Below are 7,137 nucleotides of genomic sequence, written 5' to 3'. Positions count from 1 at the left end.
GTTCTGGGGGGGGGGTCCTGTGGCGGCTCCCAAGGGTCGTGCCACCTTAGTGTCGAACCCCTCGGCACAGGAGTGGTTCAGTCCGGAGGCGGCCCTTAGCCGGACGCTACGGCTGGGGTTTGGGTGCCATCTTTCTCTCGTTGGTCTTCCCTACAACCGGGAGGATCAGAATAAAAAGTGTCTCTCTCTAAACACGACTCCGTGCTTTATTCCAAGACACACGCTACACTTTTATGTAATTTACTAAGCTTTTATATGTATTTATGGTGTTTTTATATGTAACTAGACTAAGTGGGACCCGTTGGGTGCCATTCTCACATGGGAGGGCTGGAACCCCAACGCAATATTCCACCTCTCCACCAATTCCAATATTCCACCACTCACGCATAGCCCCCAATTGCACAGGCCGGCAGGAGCGTTTTGTACCCGGTGGGGGGTGGCTTCAGGCCGGGGCTGGTGGGGGGGAGGAAAGCGCAGCCGTGGCCTACCGTTGCCATGGCCTGCCTCTGGGGGGTGGTGGTGTACGAGGGGAGGGGGAGGGTAATGAGGGTGTGTGGTGGGGGGGGGGGGTAGTGAGCCTTCTGGACTCACAGTTCACTCACTCATGGCTTGTTGAGTCACAATTTACTCAGCCACGGCTTGTGGACTCACAGTTCACCCAGCCATGACTTCTGGACTCACTGTTCACTCAGCCACGGCTTGTGGACTCACCATTCACTCAGCCACGGCTTGTGGACTCACAGTTCACTCAGCCACGGCTTGTGGACTCACAGTTCACTCAGACACGGCTTGTGGACTCACAGTTCACCCAGCGACAACTTGTGGACTCGCAGTTCACTCAGCCATGGCTTGTGAACTCACAGTTCACTCAGCCATGGCTTGTGGACTCACAGTTCACTCAGCCACGGCTTGTGGACTCACAGTTCACTCAGCCATGGCTTGTGGACTCACAGTTCACTCAGCCACCGCTTGTGGACTCACAGTTCACTCAGCGACAGCTTGTGGACTCACAGTTCACTCAGCCATGGCTTGTGGACTCACAGTTCACGCAGCCAAGGCTTGTGGACTCACATTTCAGTTAGCCATGGATTGTGGACTCACGGAGTGTGGGGGGAGGGGTGTGTGTGGGCTGAAGGGGTTGTGGGTGGGGGAGTGTTGTGGGGGTGGGGGAGTGTTGTGGGGGCATGGGGGCATTGTGGCGGGGAGGGGTGTAGGGCGGGGTGGGGGAGTGGTGTGGGGGGGCTGTGGGGAAGAGGTGTGGGGGGAGAGGTGTGGAGGCAGAGGGGGAAGGGGGTGTGGAGGTGGGGGGAGGGGTGTGTGGAGGCGGGGCAGGTAGGGGTGTGGGAGGGATGTGGGTGGGGGGGGTATGGGGAGAGAGCTTAGAGAAAAGACGGGGTTGTGGGGGAGTATCACGGGGAGGGGCGCAGGAGCCAGCGAGGGAACCAGAGGGGGAGGAGTTGGAGGACTCACAGTGAGCGATGATCACTGGGCGTTCTCCACCACCGGGATAAGAGTCTCTGTTTTCCGTTTGGCAACATCTCCAACTCCATGCCGGGCCGCTTCCGGTCCCTCCGAAAATTGTGTCTGGTTGAAGACCTCCGCCAGCTATCCAAAGCCTCCCTCAGCTCCAGTAAATACGCGATGGCGCAGGAAGGGGCGGACATCCCGCGGAGTGACAGGAGAAAAGACCAATCCACGCGGCTCCGACTGGCAGGAGAGGAGATCGATCTGTGCACGCGGGATTTTTAAACCTCGCTAACTTTTATATTAGATCACCGATCGGAACGAAACTTGGTGCAATCGCAACAGAAGGTAGGTAGGTAGGTAGGGAGGTAGGGAGGGAGGGAGGGAGGTAGGGAGGTTGGAAGGTAGGTAGGTAGGTAGGTAGATCTACCCCAGCGAGGGCTCGCCCGCTCCGCGCCGAGAGTCCGCGCTGCGCCCGCCGCTGAAGCCCCAGTCGCGTCTCTGGGAAAGGCAGAAATGGCAGGTGAAGTTCAGTCCAAGCAAGGCATTGCACTCTGGGAGGTCGAATGTAAGGGGGAAGTACACAGTTAATGGCAAGACCCTTAACAGCATTGTCGTACAGAGGGATCTTTGTATACAAGTCCATAGTTCCCTGAAAGTGGCAACACAAGTAGATATAGATGGCGTATGGTATACTTACTTTCATCGATTGGAGAATTAAGTGAAAAGGCCAAGATGTCATGTTGCAACACTATAGGACTTTGGTCCTATAGCCACATTTGGAATATTGTGTGCAGTTCTGGTCACCCCATTACAGGAAAGATATGGAGGTTTTGGAAAGAGTACAGAGGAGGTTTACCAGAATACTGCCTGAATTAACTATGAGATGTGATTGGACAAACTTGGATAGTTTTCTCTGGAACATTGGAGATTGAGGGAAGATCTGATAGAAGTATCTAAAATTATAAGACAGTTTGAAAAACCTTTTTCCCCAAAGTGGAAATGTCAAGTACCAGAGGGTTTAGTGGGAGGGGTAACATTTACAGGAAAGAGCTGAGCAAATGTGTACACAGAGAATGGAGAAAGCTTGAACATTGGCAGGCTTGTTGGTGGATGCAAATATGGTGGTGGAATGTAATCATTTTTCAGATGTGGGCACATGGATATGGAGGGAGTGGTGTAATATGGATCAAGTATAGGCAGAGGAGATTAATTTAACCTGACATCATGTTCAGCACAGATATTGTGGACCCGAAGTTCCCATTTCTGTGCAGTTCTGTTGAATAGTATGCATGGCTAATTTATTAGTAAAAATACCACATTGCACACCAGGCTGAACTCTCTAATGGTGGAACATTTTCTCTGTTATTATTACAAAAGAAAAATGTATTTGAAAAAGCTACAAACAATGACCAGAGGAATTTTGCCACTCATCAAGCATGTAAGAAATTATAATGCATAAATATTAAATATGATGTGGTGAATTATTGTAAGCAATGTAACAGCCTCCTGTTTAATATAAATCAATATGCATATCTATCTGAAAGTTAATGTTGGATATCATTATGCTGTAACATTTGAAGCTGTAGTTTGATTTAATAATAACTGCATACTTTGAATATCTAAACTGTTTTTTGATCATAAAGATTGTGCATTGTTGCAGTATTTTTCAGATTGACCTCTGGATATAACTCCCGGCAGCTTGAGCTAGCTTTTCAACACAATCTTCAATGGGGCAAATTGTTCCTTAAATAATGTTTATAAAAAAGATATTTAGTGAAAGTGAAGACATGTTCGATATGGATATTTGCAAAGTTGTATAAATGGCATGGAATTTCAATTCTGATAAGCTATGGGTATTAATGTTCAAGGAATGTTTTTCTGTCATCTCTCAAGGAAGTTGCATCTCTCAAGGAAGTTGCATACTTTCAGCTGGGATAGTTGCATACTTCCAGCTCAAAGGGCCGAATAGCCTCCTCCTGCACCTATTTTCTAAGTTTATGTTTCTATAAGCATAAATACAATCAAAATGAATGCGGGGCCAACCAAATCAGTCGGTTCAAATATTTTGTTTTTGAAATATTATTAATTATCTTTTTAGATAATAAATGATCAAATATCAAAGTATGTAATTGAAGTCCTGAAGTTGACAGCCTGGTGCTCAGAAAACAACTTGGCTCTGAACACCAAGAAAACAAAAGAGCTCATTGTCGACTTCAGGAGGCACAGCACCGACTTAGCCCCCCTATACATCAACGGCGAGTGTGTGGAGAGGGTCTACACCTTCCGGTTTCCCGGCGTCCTCATCTCTGCTGACATCTCCTGGACAGACAACACGACAGTGGTCATCAAGAAGGCTCAGCAGCGGCTGCACTTCCTGAGGGTCCTCAGGAAGCACAACCTGGACTCTAACCTGCTGCTGACCTTCTACCGCTCGTCCATTGAGAGCCTGCTGACATACTGCATTACAGCATGGTACGGCAGCTGCACCATGGCAGACAGGGAGAGGCTTCAGAGGGTAGTTAGGGCAGCACAGAAGATCATTGGCTGCCCTCTCCCCTCCCTGATGGACATTTACACCTCCCGCTGCCTCAGCAGGGCGAAGAACATCATCAAGGACAGCTCCCATCCTGCATTTGGCCTGTTCGACCTGCTGCCCTCAGGGAGGCGCGATAGGTGCATCAGAACAAGGACAAATAGACTTAAGAACAGTTGCTTTCCAAAAGCCATAACCTCTCTGAACTCACACATGCACTGACTTCACAGCCTAACCCCCGGACTTCCATCTATCCACCTACTGTAATTTGTACTGTAACTGTAATTTTTAATATGTGCAATAACCCATACTGTATATAGGAATCCTATTTATTCACTCTATTCACCCATTGTCTTTTTATAGATATGTATATAGCGCCGCAGAACTGTGCACCTTATCCCCCCCCCCCCCTTTTGTTTTGTTTTTTTGAACTAATTACATGTCTGCACTGAGTACGAGCTGCTTTTAATCTCATTGTACATGTGTATAGTGACAATAAAATGGCATTCTATTCTATATTGTAATGCTACAAGTCCTCTACATATGGGAATGGTCAGCTTCGAGAAGGATTGCGTAGCCTTTCACAATGCTTTCAAATATTTGGGGCAGTACAGCTGTTGGGCCAAAGGGCTGTTTCTATAGTTCTATGTTTCAATGTTACATAGCTGCTGTTTTGCAGCTCCAGTGACTCAAGGTCACTTCTAACATCTTGAGTTGCATGTGTGGAGTTTGTGATCATTTTTCCTGCAAAAATATTTGCCTGGGTTTTGTTGGGTACTCTGATTTACTACTACATCCCAAAATGTGGAGGTTGGTGTGTCAATTGGTAAATTGCCCTAAGTGTGCAGGTGAGCAACAGAATCTGGGAGTTTGTAGGGTCAAGAGCCTGAAGTAGTCTCGACCAAAAATGTCACCTATTCCTTTTCTCCAGAGATGCTATCTGACCCGCTCCAGCTTTTTGTGTCTATATTCGGTTTAAACCAACATCTGCAGTTCCTTCCTACACAAGTCAAAGGTTTTTAAAAATATATATATCAACGATGGAGCATCACAGGCCTGTAAGAACAATACACATAGAAAATATGATAAATGAAAATTCAGTCAATTAATAACTCTAGAACCCAAACCATTAGTGCAACCAAAAACAGTCCATAATTCATTGTTGAGGTTAGTGTAGTGTGACAGTCCAGAACCAGGGGCCACAGTTTAAGAACAAGGAGCAAGCCATTTAGAACAGAGACAAGGAAACACTTATTCTCACAGAGAGTGGTGAGTCTGTGGAATTCTCTGCCTCAGAGGCAGGTTCCCTGGATGCTTTCAACAGAGAGCTAGGTAGGACCCTTAAGAATAGCGGAGTCAGGGGATATGGGGAGAAGGCAGGAACGGGGTACTGATTGGGGATGATCAGCCAAGATCACATTGAATGCTGGCTCGACAGGCCAAATGGCCTACTCCTGCACCTATTGTCTATTGACATTCATGAGCCTGATGATTGTTTGGAGGGAGCTGATCTTGAACCTGGTGGTCATGGTTTTCAGACTCCTGCACCTTCTTCCCACCGTAGGGAAGTGAGGGGAATGTGGGGAGCATATAATATGATTAGTGTAGATGAGTGTTGAATGCTCAGCATTTTTGATTCTGTGTTGGGTGACTTTGGAAAATTTAGGCAACATGTCATGCACAGTTCTTCAAATCAGTTACAAAGCAACTGCACGCTGTTGGAAGTGGAAACGTCTTTCCTCATAACCAGGCATGTTGCTACCAAAATAACTGGGAAAATGTATGCACAGTATGAGCAACCTGCTATTTCTGCATGACAATATTTTGAAAATGCTGTGCTTTCTCTATTGTGGGAGCTTCAACTATGTTGAATGTACCCAAAGAAAGAAAACTGAGATTTAATTTTCTTTTAAAACATAAAACTTGTAAATATTTTATTACATGTAAGACGCCATCTTTGATAGATAAAATTAATGGATGACAGTTCTGTCTATTATTGTGCCCCTTTCCTCCTCTATTGGTTAGTTCTCCTGAAAAGCCATTCTTCACCAACAACTTGACTCTATCAACATGCTTCACAAAAGCATAATCCGGCAAAAATAGCAGATAAAGTTGGTGCACGACATGGGTTTCTAGGCACTAATTCAGAAGTAATTAAATAAACATTGGTTTTACAGGCAGGAATAGAATGTGTCAGGGATTGTCAAAGTTAAGGGCCTGTCCCACGAGCATGCGACTCCATGCGGCAAGCGCGACCTAAAGGGCTGGTCCCACCAGCATGTGCCTGCATGCAGCAAGCGTGATCTAACGTGGTCGCTTGAGCCGTACGGCCTCGTGGGGCCAGTCCCACTTCGATCGCCGGAGCCGTATGGAGTTGTGCGGAGCTGGTCCCGACATCGCGCGGGGCTCCGAAAAACTGACCGTGTTCAAATATTCTGCGTGGCAACGGCCTGCCGGCCCGCAGCCGCCTCGACGCCGTACGTCACATGCGAACTTCCCGCGGACTTCGCTCGAACTTCATGTCACCCACTAGACCTCCTCGCGGCCCCCGCTTCTGGTTTGGTCGCGCTTGTCGCATGCAGGCACATGCTGGTGGTACCCGCCCTTTAGGTCGTGCTTGCCACATGGAGTCGCATGCTCGTGGGACAGGCCCTTAAGGGTGGTGAAAAAGGACAACAGCAGACCAATGGATGCACTCAAAGTGTCTTGGTTGATCAGTCAAGCAAATTAACCAGTCAAGCACAATGTTGCCTATCCATGTTCTCCAGAGATGCTGCCTAATCCATTGAGTTACTCCAGCACTGTGCCTTTTTGGGGGAAACCAGCATCTGCCGTTCCTTGTGTCTAAAAGCAAAGAGATGACTATTCATGAAAAAGGCCAGTAAATCAGGTATCTATAGCAAGAGCAGCGATTATTTTTAATATACAAATCAAATATATTTTAAAATGGAATAGTTTGTTTCACTTATAATATACAATATTAAACATTTGTTTATTAAAACTGCTTCCCTCTGTCATCAAACTTTGCTCCACACTGTCACCTTGTGGCCAGAATCTGCAATTGTTTGCTAACAATCAATTCTTAAATTTAAAAAAATATCAAAATAATAATAACTTGTATAATAAGCTTGTTTAAT

This window comes from Amblyraja radiata, chromosome 4 (genome assembly GCF_010909765.2).
Source record: "Amblyraja radiata isolate CabotCenter1 chromosome 4, sAmbRad1.1.pri, whole genome shotgun sequence".
NCBI classification, from domain to species: domain Eukaryota; kingdom Metazoa; phylum Chordata; class Chondrichthyes; order Rajiformes; family Rajidae; genus Amblyraja; species Amblyraja radiata.
Note: the sequence above shows the minus strand (reverse complement) of the source record.